The sequence below is a fragment of the Anomaloglossus baeobatrachus genome, chromosome 4, assembly GCF_048569485.1.
Source record: "Anomaloglossus baeobatrachus isolate aAnoBae1 chromosome 4, aAnoBae1.hap1, whole genome shotgun sequence".
In the NCBI taxonomy this organism is placed as follows: Eukaryota; Metazoa; Chordata; class Amphibia; order Anura; family Aromobatidae; genus Anomaloglossus; species Anomaloglossus baeobatrachus.
This window is the reverse complement of record NC_134356.1, coordinates 478,108,674-478,127,595: the sequence shown is the minus strand read 5'-3', so window position 1 is coordinate 478,127,595 and position 18,922 is coordinate 478,108,674.

Sequence of the window (18,922 nt, the reverse complement as noted above, 5' to 3'; positions counted from 1 at the left end):
ATATGGGAGTCAGTGGAGAGCTGATCCGTTAATGGATTGCTATTTATCTTCCATTTGAAACGGATTCTGTAAGAAAAAACAAATCAGTTACAAATGCAAGAACAGCGGATGACGAAATAGCAATCCGTTAATGGATCCATTCTTCATAGACTCCAATGTTAAAAAAAAAGGATCTGGTAGACATCAGTTATTTAACAATGGTCAAAGAAGTTGTGTTTGCACAACTTTTTCCCAACAGCTGTCTGCAGGATCTGTTCTAACGGATAATTACAGGTCATGTGAACTCAGCCTAAGGAAGGCTGAGACCTGACCACTAGTGTTGAGCGAGTATGCTTGTCACTACTCGGTACTCGCACGAGTATCACTGTATTCGGGCTACTTGGCGGGTACCGAGTAATCTCGCGATACTCGTGCTGTACTCGTGGTCTTCATCCCTGCATGTTGGCGCTCTTTTGAGAGCCAGCCCTCATGCAGGGATTGGCTGGACCACTGCAATGCCACAGCCCTGTTAGTTGTGGAATTGCAGTGATTGGCCGGCCCTCACAGCATGACCGTGCCTTTAGCCCGACACTTCCCCGCTCGGCTAAGGCCCCTCCCGCACTCCACTCCGCATGTATATATATACACGCATACACACACACGCACGTTTTTTTTTTACTTTACAATTTTATGGTTTCAACATGCTGCCGGGGGTCATTTCAGAATAATACTCGGGTCTCCCATAGGATAACATTGGGCTCGGTGCTCGGGCCGAGTACACGAGTATCTTGGAATGCTCGGCCCGAGCCTCAAGCACCCGAGCTTTTTGGTACTCGCTCATCACTACTGACCACCACTGAACAAGACTCCGGGTGACCAGCACATGTGGGGAGAGTCTATCACTGAATGCAAGGCGTCCTGTCATTGTACGATGGACCTGCAGACCATACTTCGGGCCATTGGTGTTGCCATTCTGGTCATTAGAACATAGTATTTAAGATGGCCTTTATGCTTTTTTGGACCTAATATCAAGTCCATTGAATGCCGCTGATGAACCCCTAAGAAAAAATAGGGGGAAAACGTGTCGGGATTCTTGTTTGGATGATCCCAGCAGATAAGTTGCCCTTGCTGGGATCTTGATTTATTCACTTAAGCCTATAATATAGTGTCACTATTAGTTGTGTTTCCAATTTGCTATACCTTATTCAGCTCCTAGGTGGAGAATTTACTCTGCGTAGTTGTTTAGCGTTTATTATGTACTAATATATGGAAACCCCTTTGAACATCTTAGTTTCACTATTTATTGTGTTTCCAATTAGTTATATATTAGTTATTCAGCCCTTACGTGAATTTTTCGCTGGGTGGTTATTTAATACTTATTGTGTACCAATTTAGGGAAACCATTTTGTATACTGTATAATTGACCTGAGACGACTTTGCACTTTTTACATCTTTTTCTTGGTGATGGGTGACTATTTTTGGCAACAGCAAAATATTAGGGATAGAATAGGGATAGCCGACGAGGAGTGGGGGGTATCCAAAACACTATGGTGCACGTAAGTAAACAGGGAGAGAATAGACAGTACCCTTGTTAGCCCATCCCTGTTACTGCCATATAAAATATTGGCTATTGTTCAGTCGGTTAACACTTATTATATCGCACTAGTCACCAATTGTTTGCCCTCTGTTGCACTCACATTACGTGACTTTGTCTGTATTATAGGGAACATCTATAAACTTAAATAGGTTTATACATGTGTACCGCCCCTGTGGAAGCAGCCGAGCTGCTTGGATCCGGGTTCGCTAAGGCTCAGGGGTCTCCGGACCCAGGCGTCGTGCGGCCACTCGAATGAAAAGGGGGTGTTATTTACAGGGGAGTTATAGTTCATAACGCCACCCGTGGTGTGTGGTAATTAGGAGTACCACCACTGCTATTGGGAGTACCCGGGGATGATGGAACGGGGCAGCAAGGTGTTGGAACCCTCCACGGGTAGAGGATGCCCCGGGACTCGGTGAAAGGGGGGGTGCCGTGGGGATGCAGAAGTCACTCTTGTACTCAGTTCATAATAAGACACCGACAACTGGGTAAACCAAGTCTCTGGGTACCGCTGCTGCTGAGGGGAGCTCGTCCGGATCCCGTCCCCAAGTGGTACTGCCTGGTGGTCCGTGACCTGCCTCCTGGCACATAGTTTAGACTTCAACTTGATGGCCCGGTAGCTTGAAACTAGCCGGGCCCCGCTACCTACTATGGCTAAGTATGGGAGCTTGCTCTCAGGGCTCACGCTTGGGATTTTTTGGACCGTTTTGGTTGGAAAGTGCTATCCCCCTTGTTGCGCTAATGCCCTGATTCTAAAATGGGTGGGAAGGAATCGTGAAGGTTCCGTTCTCCTCAGGTGAATTGGCGGGTTACCTGAAGCTACTCCCAAACCTAGAGTCCATGTACCCCGTCGTGCCTTTGGTCCCGGACCGGTGACAGAGCCAGGCTGCAAGCCAACCTCCTCGATGGGTCTGAGCACCTCGCCACAATCCCCTGCGACCGGGGATCCGATTCCTCTAGGCCCAGACCACCGTCTGCAACCTATGCAGTTACTTTGTGAGTCCCCACTCCCGACTTACTCTGAGCTCCTCTCAGCTCGAGGGCTACTTCCAACTCCTTCTCCACTCACTGACTAAACTCTACCCTCTACACACCTCACCTCCCCTCCCTGACCCCCCAGGTGGGTGACTCTATTCCTCTCAAGCCGTCCACTGGGGTGTCAGGTGGGTGTGGTGCAGGGTGTCTCTAGGATTTTGATTTGCTGTTAGAGGCAACACCACTTAAGTAGGGACCCAGAACCAAGAGGGAGGTGGAATACTGCACGTAAGGGCAGCTTGTGCAGTAACCTGTGAGGACCTGATAGTTCAGGGACGTCAAACATGCATTTTAATAATTAAATAAATAAATACTGTTTTTAGGAGTTTTTCTTTGGTATTTAAGTTGTTAAGAGACTGGCAGTGGTATTTAATAGGTTATCAGCTGCAGACAGAAGGCCACTGCCCCCGCAGCTGTTGCAGATGGTGGCTGACTAATTCAGCTTTCATCTGCAGGGAAAGATTCCAGTTTCGGCATGAGGACCCACATCAAAGGCAGAGAGATGACTCTTATGTCATGCATAGTATGTAGTATGTATAGTTAACTGTTAAGGGGTTAAAGATTAACTATTAATGATATGGCTTCCTTCGTCACCTGAACTAAACCCTGATTAGAACTTTTTTGCCCTTCTTAAATCTGATATATATGGTGAGGGAAAACAGTAAACCCCTCTGAACAGCATGAGGGAGGTTATGGTTGGCGCTGCCCAAAAAAGTTAATAGATCGTGAACAGATTAAGAAACTGACAGACTCCATGGATGGGAGGCTTGTGACTGTTACTGAAAAGAAAAGAAATGTCAGAAATATAGTTTTGAACATTTTGAGTTGTTTGGATATAATTCTTACTTTAACAGTGTGGTATTAGCTCTGATTGGCAATGGCAGGCACACAGTAAAGGGGCATACAGGGGTTTTCAGTCCAAACTCAGTGTTTTCTTCACACTCATTGATTAAAGAAAAACACAGTCTTTAGAGATGGGCAAAACCTAAGATGTTAGGGTTCGGTGAGTCCAACTGTACCGTACTTTAAAAAAAAAAACCTGGTTCGGGCCCGGACTTGAACCCGAATGGGAACTGAACTTTGTGTGTAAAATGGTGGTAGAATGGGCTAGGGGGATTAGAGCAGGACCATTATACTTATAGAGTCTCACTGCTGTAACACTACTTCTGGGTCTACTCATTAACTCTCATACATAGACACTGCTTCTCTTGTCCACCATCAGTCCTGACTAGAGATGAGCGATGTTCGAGATTCGGCAATTTCATGTTCGAGTGATTTTTGGAGGGGGTTCGAGTCGTTCGACGAACTCGAACGATTTGCTAAAAGTTCGGCAGTTCGAGTTACGTTCGAGAATGGTTCGAGCACCAAAAGCGTGTCTTTTCACAGTAAGTATGTGCGCACGGGCGTCTCGCTGCACGGCTGTCACAAATCTCCAGCGGCATTTCCTCTTTTGAAAATGGCTGCCACTTCATTATTCAATTAGTTATTCCGTGCTTTCCCCGCCCACCGGTGCCCATGATTGGTTGCAGTCAGACACGCTCCCACGATGAGTAACAGCTGTCTCACTGCAACCAATCACAGCTGCCAGCGGGCGGCTCTATATCGTGCAGTAAAATAAATAAACAAATTAAAAAAAAAAAATGCGGTTACCCCCATATTTGATACCAGCCAGGATAAAGCCACACGGCTGGAGGCTGGTATTGTCTGGATGGAGAGCGCCACGTCATGGGGAGCCCACCACCCTAACAATATCACCCAGCAGCCGCCCGGGATTGCCGCATCTGTCGCGGGCGGAGGGGACGCGCTCGCCACGCTTGGGTCCGGGGCTTCTGCTGCTGCTGCTCGGTGGCTCGAGCGGTGGACCGGACCCGGGGACTCCAGCAGCGCTCCTCACCCGTGAGTGAAATGGGGATGGTATGTTTAGGGAGATTGTTCATGACGCCACCCACGGGTCGTGGTGATAAGGGCACCACCGCTGCTGGAAACGGGGATCCCGGGAGAGATGGTAGGGTTCAGCTGAGATATTGTCCCCTCCGTGGGCAAAGGTTGGTGATCCCAGGGCCCGATGGTGATACGGGGAGGCTGGATGGCTGGGGTGCAGGGACTGCGCGGCGCGGTGCCGGACGGCACTGGTGTACTCACTCAGACAATCACTGACAGAGTCGTAGGTAAACCAAAACGGCCGGATGGACGGGTCGAGCAGCCGGCTGCAGTGTTGTTGCGGCTGCAGTGTTGTTGTTGTGCTCTCCCCGGACGGCTGATGGTGGCTGTCTTTCCCTGCACCTTTGAGAATGTTCTTGACTCCTGTGGTTGCCCACCGGTAGTCCGCTCCCCGGCGTATAGGTGCCGTAGAAGCCCGTTTTGCCCGCAGGCGCTGGCCCTTGGATCTCTAGCCTGTGGCGGTAGCTGTATATCCTCTCTGGGTGGACGGTTGTCTTCAATCGGGACTTAGTAGTTGAGAAACCACTGGGGTTCCTGTCACATTCGGATTTGACTATTGACGGCGGCTCCAAGCCTGGTCGGGGTCCGATGGCCCTGCCTGTGTGCTTAGCTTCACTCCGTTCCCCGGTCCAGTACCAGCGGGCCGACGCCCGACCCCGGTCTTTACGGCTCTGCGGAGTTCCACCAACTTCTGCAGATGGCCACCACCGTCTGCCAGCCTTGCTGTCAGTGTCTTGGCTCCAACCCAGACACCTCAAGTGTTCACTCCTCTCACTTTCACCTCCAAGACTAGACTGTCACTTTTCCCGCCTCCAGGCCTGTGAACTCCTCGGTGGGTGGGGCCAACTGCCTGGCTCTGCCCCACCTGGTGTGGACATCAGACTCTGGAGGGAGGAAACAAGGGTTTTTGGTTTGGCTGGTGTGACTGCCTAGGGTGGGGGTGTGTGTGTTGCTATGTATGTGACTACCTGGCTAGTCCAGGGCATCACATTCCCCCTTGGTAAAATGCAAACCGTCCGCGGGCTGCCCGTCCATCATCGGTTTTATTTTTCAAAACTTTAAAAAGATAAATAACAATGGTAAAACGGTAAAGCAGAAAACAAAAGCATACTTTCAAGTCTTCCCTTACGGGAGGTGCATTACTTTTAATGTTTCAAACATTTTTATTACTGACGGACGGGTTCATGGTCATCCGCTCTCCCACCCAAATAACCTGATCCTTGATGCTGCCCCTAAGAAATGGGCAGCACCCCTTTACCCCAGTCCTGGTCCCGGTTACCCGAGCGGGAATGGGTACGGCGTCTCGCACCCGGCTGTCACTTCAGGGGATCCCACGTCCAGGGGGACCCCTGACCCCTGACCCCCGGAGGATGGCCACCAGTCCTGGTGGTGGCCGGGCCCCAGCCTGCTCTGCTGCGGGCCCTTCCTCCAATCTGCCTCTCCGGAGGCGGCACGGACGGAAAACAGCCCACAACACTATTTACAGGCCCACAAGTTCGTGGGTGGCCTGCCAGTTCTCGGCCATGTTCATGAGCAGTTTCTCATGTGGGTGGTAAACATAGAGATTCCCTCTGGGGACAACTTGCCGGCAACGGCCGGGATAATCACTGTAGACAATCAGGTGAAAACTTCGGTTGATTCGAATTCATTCAGATATGGGTCCCAACGGGGACAACTTGGTTTCAACGGAGGACCGCTGCCTTTACTGGAGGTCACCGTTGCCACTTACTTCCTCCGGATCCGTCTTGGGACTGTACGGCGGAGAAGGTGACCAGGGCTGCTCGAGGTCATCATGGCTCACCCTTCTCTGGACATCCAGGGCAAACCAGCCCCTCTCTCCCAGGTGGCAGGTATATGTGACCAACTCACCCGCACAGAGGTCACGCTTCAGATGGCCCAGGGCAGCTGGCTGTTAACATCTCACCTGGAGAAGAACGCCTCGACCCCCAGGCTTGGCTCGTGAATAAACCCCCATCCACGCCAGGGGTAGAACTGCCGGACTTGACCTTCAAAGATCGGGCCCCGAGCTTCGGGAGAGGCCCTCCGGAGAGCATCCTTTGCCTCTACAGTGTGGGCCAGGATAGCAGCCTTCTCTTTCTCCTGGGCCTCTACCTCTCGGCCCATCAGGTTTGGCTGCCGCTCCCAAGATGGCAGCTCCTCTAGCGCGGGGGTTGCGCCCAGCAGGTACCCCCCAATGCGGGCCACGATCGGCATCTTCTGGGTAGGGGGGCACCGCTGTGTCACGGCCTGTTTTGCTGCCTTGCAGCGGCAACCCTCTGCAGCCTCAGCTGAGGCCTGGAGCTTGGGAGCGGTCAGTGTCACTTTCCGGGCTTGAGGCAGGCTATCTTCCACCTCTGTACTGGCCGGGCAGACAGCCGGGGCCTCTTTGGGTGCGGCCGCTTCCGGGCTGGATGGCTCCCTTTGGGGAGCGGGCACCCTCCAGGGGAGCGGGGTTGGTGCTGGCCGGGCAAGCTGTCATCCGCGGGCAGCGCCTGCAGGTGGATCTTCGCGGGCGGGAGCGATATCATCTGTTGCCGGGTTCGGGAGCAGCGGGCCGACCGGCGGGGTGGCACCGACCAACATGGGCAGCGAGGAACGCAGCAGGCTGAGCGGGGGCAGACCGGGCCCCTTGGCCACAGCGACCGGTCCCTCCGGGACACAGGGGCGTGGGTCACTGACCCGCTCCTCCGACTCTGCTTTCACCTCACGGGCCTGCACGGTCATCGCCACTTCCATCATTCCAGCCTCCCATTCTTGCACAAGGAGCTGGAGCCGGGGACTGCAGCCTGCGGCTTAACTGTGCCACCCGAGCTTCCACCCACGCCGCTGTTCTGGGCGTGGGCCTGATGTACGGAACGAACATCCTGCTTGCTCAGCCTCCAGGAACGGAATATGTTTCAGGGTCCTGGCGTCCCCGCTTCCTATGCCCTCGGCTACATTAGGCAGGCTTTCACCCTCCCCCCCTTGGTTCTTTCTAGCACTTCCGCTTGTTGGGGTCGGGGCTTCACTTTCGCGCCTTCCCTGCTCGGGGAAGATGCTTGAGCGGGAAATCTTCACGCCAAACATGGCGGAACTTCAAATTTTTCAGCCGGATGCCGCCGGCGGGAACTACAAGGCGCACTTCTAACGGTAGTTAGATTGGTTCTATCCTGTTCGTGACGCCAAGTTGTCGCGGGCGGAGGGGACGCGCTCGCCACGCTCGGGTCCGGGGCTTCTGCTGCTGCTGCTCGGTGGCTTGAGCGGTGGACCGGACCCGGGGACTCGAGCAGTGTTCCTCACCCGTGAGTGAAATAGGGATGGTATGTTTAGGGAGATTGTTCGTGACGCCACCCACGGGTCGTGGTGATAATGGCACCACCGCTGCTGGTAACAGGGATCCCAGGAGAGATGGTAGGGTGCAGCTGAGATGTTGTCCTCTCCGTGGGCAAAGGTTGGTGATCCTGGGGCTCGATGGTGATACGGGAAGGCTGGATGGCTGGGGTACAGGGACTGCGCGGCGTGGTGCTGGATGGCACTGGTGTACTCACTCAGACAATCACTGACAGAGTCGTAGGTAAGCCAAAACAGCCGGATGGACGGGTCCCACAGCCGGCTGCAGTGTTGCGGACGCCCCCGACCCCGGTCCTCACGGCTCTGCGGAGTTCCACCAACTCCTGCAGACGGCTACCACCGTCTGCCAACCTTGCTGTCAGTGTCTGGGCTCCAACCCAGACACCTCAAGTGTTCACTCCTCTCACTTTCACCTCCAAGACTGGACTGTCACTTTTCCCGCCTCCAGGCCTGTGAACTCCTCGGTAGGTGGGGCCAACCGTCTGGCTCCGCCCCACCTGGTGTGAACATCAGACTCTGGAGGGAGGCAACAAGGGTTTTTGGTTTGGCTGGTGTGACTGCCTAGGGTGGGGGTGTGTGTGTTGCTATGTATGTGACTACCTGGCTAGTCCAGGGCGTCACACATCCATTAGATGCGGCAGTCCCGGGACTCTACCCAGCTCATCCCGAATTGCTCTGGTGCGGAGTCAATCGGGGTGATAAGGATTTAATCATGGCAAGCGTCTCCCCGAGATACCTTCCATGATTAAACTGTAAGTGAAAGTAAATAAACACACACAACGAAAAATCCTTTATTTGGAATAAAAGACAAAAAAACACCCTCTTTAGCAATTTTATTAAAATTCCCAAATACCCCTCCAAGTCCGAAATAATCCACATGACAGTGTCAGCTCTGCTATATGAAGATGACAGGGAGCACCGCAAAACATGATCGCTGTGTCCTCTCCACGTACCACCTGAAGTGAATCGCGCTATCACCAGAGACTTCAGTCTGCAATGCAGGCGTCAAGATTACCAAATCTGCCTATGTTTCTTATTAGAGCCAGTGGCTGAATGGTTAGCGCTCTCAGCTAAGAAGCATTAGTTCACGGGTTCAAGTCCTGGCCGTCCCGGGAAAAATTTTAATTTATTTTAAATTTTAATTATTTATTTATAATTATAATTTAATTTAATTATGCACTGAGGGGAGGATGATGGGGGTTGTAGTGCCTGCGGTGATGATGGTGGTTGTAGTGCCTGTGTGTGTGCGGTGATGAGTGCGGTACTGCCGGTGTTTGCCCACCCATCCATCCGCCCATCTGCCCATCCATCCGCCCATCTGCCCATCCATCCATCTATCTGCCCATCCATCCATCTATCCTTGCAGCAGAACAATCTGCTTCTAGATTCTCTACTGCAGTATAGAGCTAAAGATTACCAAATCTGCCTATGTTTCTTATTAGAGCCAGTGGCTCAATAGTTAGAGCTCTTGCCTAAGAAGCATTAGTTCACGGGTTCAAGTCCTGGCAGTCCTGGGAAAAAATTAAATTATAATTATTATTTATTTATAATTTAATTTAATTATGCACTGAGGGCAGGAGCCGGACATCAGCTGTGAGCTGCGGCACACACCTCTAAAATCGGAGCAGTTCACGGAATGAGGCTGCATTGCTCTCTCCTCTCTCTCTTCTTTCTCTTCTCTTCTCTCTCTCTCTCCCTCTCTCTCTCTTTCTCTCTTTCTCTCTCTCTTTTTCTTTCTCTCTCCCTCTCTCCCCTGTCTCTTTTTCTCTCTCTCTCTTTCGCTCTCTCTCTCTTTTTCTCTCTTTTTCTCAGTCTCTCTTTTTCTCTTTTTCCCTCTCTCTCTTTCTCTGTCCTCTCTCCTCTCTCTCTCTCTTCTCTCCTCTTCCTTCTCTCTTCTCTCTTCTTCTCTCCTCTTCTCTCTCTCTTCTCTCTTCTCTCTCTCTCTTCTGTCTCTCTCTTCTCTCTCTCTCCCTCTCTCTTTTCTCTCTCTCCTCTCTCTCTTCTCTCTCTCTCTTCTCTCTTTCTTCTCTCTCTCCCTCTCTCTTCTCTTTTCTCTCTCTTTTCTCTCTCTCTTTTCTCTCTCTTCTCTCTCTTCTCTCTCTCAGACCTGGCGATGATCAGCTGATGCGGTCACCTGACAGAATCAGCTGACACTATAAGTCGAGCGGTGATGCCGGCTTTTTACCGCCCGGCTGGCTAAACTATCTGCAGCTGCTTTCGGACAGGAGTCTGCACTAAAGTGTGTAGTTTGTTTTGGGTTTTTTGCACTGATGCATCAGCTGATTGTATAAAAGCCGTTTATACAATCAGCTGCTGTGTCATGTGATTCCGGCCCTTGAACCTGACACATCATCTGATTGCTTTGCCTTCCAGCAAACCGATCAGATGATATTGGATCTGGATTGGACGGCGCGGGACCCTTGATCCAGGATTACTGCGGAGGGGGTTCTTTAGTTCAATAAAGATGGAGTCACTAATTGTGTTGTGTTTTATTTCTAATAAAAATATTTTTCTGTGTCTTTTTTTATCTGTACTAGAAATTCATGGTGGCCATGTCTAATATTGGCGTGACACCATGAATTTCGGGCTTAGAGCCAGTTGATAATATAAAGCTAGCCCTATCCCCATTATTACCCAGTGAGCCACCCATCACCAGGGCAGCTGGAAGAGTTGGATACAGCGCCAGAAGATGGCGCTTCTATGAAAGCGCCATTTTCTGGGGCAGCTGTGGACTGCAATTTGCAGCAGGGGTGCCCAGAAAGCTTTGGCACCCTGAGCTGCGGATTCCAATCCCCAGCTGCCTAGTTGTACCTGGGTGGACACAACAATTGGGCGAAGCCCACATCATTTTTTTTTTAATTATTTCATGAAATTCATGAAATAATTAAAAACAAAAAGTGCTTCCCTATATTTTTGGTTCCCAGCCGGGTACAAATAGGCAGCTTGGGGTTGTGGGCAGCCCGTAGCTGCCTGCTGTACCTGGCTAGCATACAAAAATGTTTTGAGGGGGGCAAAAAAACTCCTTCCTACAGTCCTGGATGGAGTATGCTGAGCCTTGTAGTTCTGCAGCTGCTGTCTGCTGCCTGTATGGAGGAGAGCAGACAGCAGCTGCAGAACTACAAGGCTCAGCATGCTCCATTCACTAGTGTATGCAGGAGAGCAGACAGCAGCTGCAGAACTACAAGGCTCAGCATACTCCATCCAGGACTGTATGCAGGAGTTTTTTGCCCACCAAAAAAATGACGTGGGCTTTGCCATATTTTTGTATGCTAGCCAGGTACAGCAAGCAGGTACGGCTGCCCCCAACCCCCAGCTGCCTATTTTTACCCGGCTGGAAACTAAAAAAATATCGAAGCCCTTTTTTTAATTATTTCATGAATTTCATGAAATAATTGAAAAAAAAATCGACATGAGCTTCGCCCCATTTTTGTGTCCAGCCAGGTACAACTAGGCAGCTGGGGATTGGAATCCACAGCACAGGTTGGCCCAAGCTTTCTGGGCCCCTCTGCTGCGAATTGCAGTCCACAGCCGCTGCAGAAATGGCGCTTTCATAGAAGCCATCATCTGGTGCTGTATCCAACTCTTCCAGCAGCCCTGAAGCTGAGTGGCTTGCTGGGTAATTATGAGTTAATACTAGCTTTGTTTTACTAGCTAGTATTAAGCCAGAGATTCTTAATGTCAGGCAAGTTTGACCCGGTCATTAAGAATCTCCAATAAAGGGTTAAAAAAAGACACCACACAGATAAAAAATACTTTAATAGAAATAAATACACAGACACACTTAGAGACTCCATGTTTATTACTCCCTTTCATCCCTCCACGATCCATGGTCTTCTGTCTTCTTTCTCCTCCAACCCATGCAGCTCTGCTACATCAGACAGCACAGCATGGGAGGAAGAACACTGCTGCTCCTGTGCAGTCTATTCACTCAGTGAGTGAGCAGAAGCTGCGGCCTGTAAGCGGTGACGTCACCGCTGACAGGCGGGTTGCTTTAGCAACGGTGATCTCCGTTATTCACCGGCTGTGGCAACCAGTCCTTGCATGCGGGCTGACTCTGTAAAGAGCACACACATGCAGGAACGGGGAAGCCAACCATGTGCCAGAGTATTTTGCTGGTACACGGAGATGCTGGAATGATCACCGCGTACCAGAGAGATGCACTGACAGGACCTAGCATGACGTCTAGCCATGTGAGCAGTCTGTAGCCAATCAGATAATAGACACGTAACTGGTCACATGCAATTTTGACGGCACAATAGGTCCTATCATCAGTGCTGGTTACCGGGAGGATGCAGTGATTATCGGAAGGAAAATCAGCGGGAGACAGAGTGCAGGACACATCGCAGGGACCTGTAAGTGTTATGGCAATGTTTATTAACTGTATGTGCACATGTATAATTGTTTTTATGCGTTTGTGTTTGCCTCCCATTTTTTTCAATGGGGTTCGAGTGGTTCATCGAACGTTTGTCGAACCAAACTCGAACGCCAGGGGGGTGGCTCATCTCTAGTAATGACATCTGTGAGAGGTTGCAGACAGACCTTGCCCCCACTCGATGTGACAGCGTCTATTATTGGTTGGATTCACACATGTTGTCTGCGTCCATATAGTAGTGTAACAATTAATAAATAAAATGGCATAGGGTCCCCCCTTATTGTGATACCCAGCACAGACAAAGCATATGGCTACAAGCTGCAGCCCCCAGCTGCGTGCTTATCTCGGCTGTGTATCAAGATAAAAGGGACCCTATGTGGATTTTTTTAAATTATAAATAAATCATTTAAAAAAAACTGCATGTGGGCCCTCTAATTTTGATACACAGCCATGATAAATCCGACAGCTGGGGGTTGGTGTTCTCAGCCTGCGAATGGCCATGGTTATTGCCCCCCCAGCCTAAAAATAGCAGCCTGCAACCGCCCATGATTTGTCGCATCCATTAGACGGGACAATTCCGCACTTTCTCCAGCTCATCTCGATTTCTCTGGTGTGATGACAATCGGGGTAATATAAGGGGTTAATGACAACTGATAGATCCAACTATGCCCTAAATTAGTAATGGAAGGCGTCTATGAGACCCCCATTACTAATACTATAACTGAAAAGAAATAAGCACAAACACCAAAAAATCCTTCATTGGAAATAAGATGCAAAAAAAACCCCACTCTATTTCTCTAATTTATTACCTCCAAACACCCAGGTCCGATGTAATCCACATGAGGTCCCACAACTATCCAGACTCCTACATACTGAGTTGCAGCATGAAGGCTCATTAGTAGAGATGAGCAAACCGGTCGCGGTTCGGCTCAAGGTCGGTTCGCCGAACGGAGGTCCCGTTCGAGTTCGGTTCGTCGAACGTTCGACGAACCGAACTCGAACCGCATAGGAAACAATGGCAGGCAATCACAAACACATAAAAACACCTAGAAAACACCCTCAAAGGTGTCCAAAAGGTGACAAACAACTCACAACACAACACAAACACATGGGAAAGTGACAAGGACATATACTCATGCGAAAACAAAAGAGCTGGACAAGGAAAAAGAGGAGGAGACACAGATATATGAGTATATGCAAGGAAACATCGATGCCATTACTGTGCAACTTGAGCCCTGCTCATTTTAGGCTTCCAATCTGGATAAATTGCCTGAGCTTGCCACGTACGCCTTGGGGATCTTATCGTGTCCTGCAGCCAGCGTTCTCTCGGAACCTGTCTTCAGTGCTGCTGGGGTTCTGCTGGCAGATAAGCAGACGTGTCTGTCCACTGACAATGTGGACATGGCTCTCAGAGGACTTTTCTTCCCCTGGCTCAGCCAGGGGAGGCGAAAGGCACGCGTATTTTTGAGAGTGCTTCATGCAAAGCATCTTTTTCATTTTGAAAAGGGGGGTCAACTGATGACAGTCAAGTGGGGTGTGTGTGGCCCAATTAGTGGCAACGAGGAAGACTGTGGTTGGAGTCCCCTCGCTTTTGAAAAAAGAACCAAGATGAACAAGTCATGGCTCTCAGAGAACTCTTCTTCCCCTGGGTCATCCAGGGGACGGGAAAGGCATGCGTATTTTTGAGAGTGCTTCATGCAAAGCATCTTTTTCTTTTTCAAAAGGGGGGTCAACTGATGCCAATCAGGTGGGGTGTGTGTGGCCAAATTAGTGGCAACGAGGGAGACTGTGGTTGGAGTCCCCTCGCTTTTGAAAAAAAGAACCAAGATGAACAAGTCATGGCTCTCAGAGGACTTTTCTTCCCCTGGGTCATCCAGGGGACGGGAAAGGCACGCGTATTTTTGAGAGTGCTTCATGCAAAGCATCTGTTTCATTTTGAAAAGGGGGATCAAGTGATGCCAGTCAAGTGGGTTGTGTGTGGCCCAATTAGTGGAAACGAGGGAGACTGTGGTTGGAGTCCCCTCGCTGTGTTTCTAAAAGAACCAAGATGAACAAGTCATGGCTCTCAGAGGACTTTTCTTCCCCTGGGTCATCCAGGGGATGGGAAAGGCACGCGTATTTTTGAGAGTGCTTCATGCAAAGCATCTTTTTCTTTTTCAAAAGGGGGGTCAACTGATGCCAGTCAAGTGGGGTGTGTGTGGCCCAATTAGTGGCAACGAGGGAGACTATGGTTGGAGTCCCCCCGCTGTGTTTCTAAAAGAACCAAGATGAACAAGTCATGGCTCTCAGAGGACTTTTCTTCCCCTGGGTCATCCAGGGGACGAGAAAGGCACGAGTATTTTTGAGAGTGCTTCATGCAAAGCATCTGTTTCATTTTGAAAAGGGGGGTCAACTGATGCCAGTCAAGTGGGGTGTGTGTGGCCCAGTTAGTGGCAACGAGGAAGACTGTGGTTGGAGTCCCCTCGCTGTGTTTCTAAAAGAACCAAGATGAACAAGTCATGGCTCTCAGAGGACTTTTCTTCCCCTGGGTCATCCAGGGGACGGGAAAGGCAAGCGTATTTTTGAGAGTGCTTCATGCAAAGCATCTGTTTCATTTTGAAAAGGGGGATCAAGTGATGCCAGTCAAGTGGGGTGTGTGTGGCCCAATTAGTGGCAACGAGGAAGACTGTGGTTGGAGTCCCCTCGCTGTGTTTCTAAAAGAACCAAGATGAACAAGTCATGGCTCTCAGAGGACTTTTCTTCCCCTGGGTCATCCAGGGGACGGGAAAGGCATGCGTATTTTTGAGAGTGCTTCATGCAAAGCATCTTTTTCTTTTTCAAAAGGGGGGTCAACTGATGCCAATCAAGTGGGGTGTGTGTGGCCAGAATAGTGGAAACGAGGGAGACTGTGGTTGGAGTCCCCTCGCTTTTGAAAAAAGAACCAAGATGAACAAGTCATGGCTCTCAGAGGACTTTTGTTCCCCTGGGTCATCCAGGGGACGGGAAAGGCACGCGTATTTTTGAGAGTGCATCATGCAAAGCATCTGTTTCATTTTGAAAAGGGGGATCAAGTGATGCCAGTCAAGTGGGGTGTGTGTGGCCCAATTAGTGGAAACGAGGGAGACTGTGGTTGGAGTCCCCTCGCTGTGTTTCTAAAAGAACCAAGATGAACAAGTCATGGCTCTCAGAGGACTTTTCTTCCCCTGGGTCATCCAGGGGACGGGAAAGGCAAGCGTATTTTTGAGAGTGCTTCATGCAAAGCATCTGTTTCATTTTGAAAAGGGGGATCAAGTGATGCCAGTCAAGTGGGGTGTGTGTGGCCCAATTAGTGGCAACGAGGAAGACTGTGGTTGGAGTCCCCTCGCTGTGTTTCTAAAAGAACCAAGATGAACAAGTCATGGCTCTCAGAGGACTTTTCTTCCCCTGGGTCATCCAGGGGACGGGAAAGGCATGCGTATTTTTGAGAGTGCTTCATGCAAAGCATCTTTTTCTTTTTCAAAAGGGGGGTCAACTGATGCCAATCAAGTGGGGTGTGTGTGGCCAGAATAGTGGAAACAAGGGAGACTGTGGTTGGAGTCCCCTCGCTTTTGAAAAAAGAACCAAGATGAACAAGTCATGGCTCTCAGAGGACTTTTCTTCCCCTGGGTCATCCAGGGGACGGGAAAGGCACGCGTATTTTTGAGAGTGCATCATGCAAAGCATCTGTTTCATTTTGAAAAGGGGGATCAAGTGATGCCAGTCAAGTGGGGTGTGTGTGGCCCAATTAGTGGAAACGAGGGAGACTGTGGTTGGAGTCCCCTCGCTGTGCTTCTAAAAGAACCAAGATGAACAAGTCATGGCTCTCAGAGGACTTTTCTTCCCCTGGGTCATCCAGGGGACGGGAAAGGCACGCGTATTTTTGAGAGTGCTTCATGCAAAGCATCTGTTTCATTTTGAAAAGGGGGGTCAACTGATGCCAGTCAAGTGGGGTGTGTGTGGCCAAATTAGTGGCAATGAGGGAGACTGTGGTTTGAGTCCCCTCGCTGTGTTTTACATGATTTTCGAAGGGCATGACATGCCTAAGAGGTTGAGTTTCATCATCTGCAACTTGTTGGCAACAGAAAGGCTGCCTTTACACCCTTTTGAGACCGAGGATTTTCGAGACCTTATGCCCATTGCAGTGCCCCAAGAGCCGATGGCCAGTCGTCACTCCTTCTCCAAGAAAGGCGTGCCCGCGCTACCACAGCAGGTCACACAAAACCTCACCGATTCCTTGAGAAACTCTGTGTGTGACAGGGTGCATTTCACCACAGATACTTGGACCAGTAAGCATGGACAGGAGAGTTACATGTTGCTGACTGGGCACTGGGTAACTATGGTGAGAGATGGAGAAGGGTTTGCTGTACAAGTCTTGCCGTCCCAACGACTTGTGTGTCAATCCTTCCTCTGTATGTACAAGTTCCTCCACTGCTTCTGCCTCCTTAACCTCGTGTGGGTCCTCCACCTCGGCCCAAACCCTGTGTGGTCAGGCCACCCTTCCTTGTAACTGCGCCCAAGGAATCCCACACACCTCCTTACTATGCTGGCAGCAGAGCTCAAGGCCATCAGGCGGTCAAATGTTTACTTTGAAATGTAGGGGAAATATGAGACACTGCTGAGGAATTGTGGACGGTTAGCTCTGGAGAGTGAGACCGAGTTTCATCAATGGTTGTCTACTCAACCAGCAGTCAGGGAAGGTCGGGTGCGACTATGATGCAAACCAGTCTGCAACCCTTCTTCAGGGCAATGTGACACACATGCCTTGTATGGCTCACGTGTTGAACCTGGTTGTCCAGCAATTTTTAAAACACTATCCTGGCCTACATGGCCTTCTGCAGAGGGCACGGTGTAACGCCTGCCTGGATCGACACACTCAGATGTGCTGTAAAGGATAGGCTAGAGGCAAGCCACTCACCAAGCTGGACACCCAGAACCCTGAAACCCTTTAACCCCTATACAGTGATTTGGAATTACACAGGGCCCAAGTTGATCAATACCTGTGGAAGGCTGCAGTTCCAGAGAATAGTAGTCATGCAGGGTCAAAAACATTAATTGAGGAAGAGGAACAGAATGGGATGGCCAGGACTTAATCAGAAAACAAGCAGAGGTGAAATGCGGATCGGCCAACGAGGTACATAAACAGCAAGCAGGAAAAGTAGTCAGGTAACAAGCACACAAACTCATAAAACTGAACTGGGGGTAACAGTAACAAGAGGTTCATAGCTTTGTCTGGCAGTGGTCTGCAGACAGGAGGGGCCTAAAAAAGGGTGTGGTGTCTTCCCATTGGTTGTAGCTGAATGATGGTACTTCATCTGTGAGATACCCACCACCTACATTCAGCCTGTGGTTCTGTATCTGTCAAGGTAACGCAACCCAGTGGGTGACCATAACCTGCGTCCACCTGCGCCGCAGGCATCGACTCCTTTCCCATCATCAGCACTATGCACGAAAGGAACACGTTGTCACCTGGCGACTGGAGTACAAATTGCCGGAGCGGACTACGTTGGTGACTTAACAGCCGTGTGCGGCAATGATGCAAACCTGTCTGCGGCCCTTCGTCAGGGCAATGTGACACACGTGCCTTGTATGGCTCACGTGTTGAATCTGATTCTCCAGCAATTTTTAAAATACCATCCCGGCCTACATGGCCTTGTGCAGCGGGCACGCTGCTATGTGCTCACTTTCATCCTTCGCACCCAGCAGCTCAACAACTTTCATCGCTCCTGAAGTCTTAGGGTCTGGCGGTTAAACGCCTGAAATGCGATGTTCCGACACGCAGGAATTTGAATCTGCACATGTTTCAGCGTCTGTGGCAGCACCGCAGAGCCCTGATGAAATACAGTATGACGTATACCCTGGGCTAACTTGATCCAGAGGTGGTGCAGATCACGCTGCTGGAGTGGTGTCAGATCAAGGACCTATGCACCCTTCTACACAGTTTACAAATATCGACGAAGATCTTTAGCACTGGCGATGCCATTCTCAGCGTGACAATTCTGGTCATCTACAAGATGGAGCACACTGTATGCATTATTCGGAGTCAGGTGTTGGTCCAAGAGGAAGGGGAGGAAGTACAGGAGGAGTCATATGCAGAAGGGATAATAAGATCTACAAGGTCCAGACGGTGAGCGGCACCTAGGCGGAAGTCAAGGGACGGTGGGGGAGAGGGATTAACAAGGGCGCATAGTATCAGCAAAAATTGTTGAGGAAGGTGCAGGAGCCCATGAAGAAATGGAGGACAAACTGGCGATGGGCATGGAAGACTCAGCAGATGAGTGAGAGCTTGCTCACATTTCGGTTGTGCGAGGTTGGGGGGAGAGGGCAGAGGAAGGAGGAACGATTCTCACCTCTCTGCCACCAACACACCAAGGACTTGGTCCTCCTGGATGCACAAGACACATGAGCGCCTTCTTGCTGCACTACCTACAACATGACCCTCGGATTGTACGAATTCGAAGTAATGCTAACTACAGGGTTGCCACACTGTTAGATCCCCGGTACAAGACAAAATTTGGCGAAATAATTCCTGCCATAGAAAGGGACGCACGTATACAGGAGTATCTGCAGAAGGTGGTACGGATTCTTAGATCTACTTTTCCAGTAAACACCAGTGCTGCACAGAGTGAATCTCAATGCTTTGTCATGGATAGGAGGAAATGGGCTTTTACTTG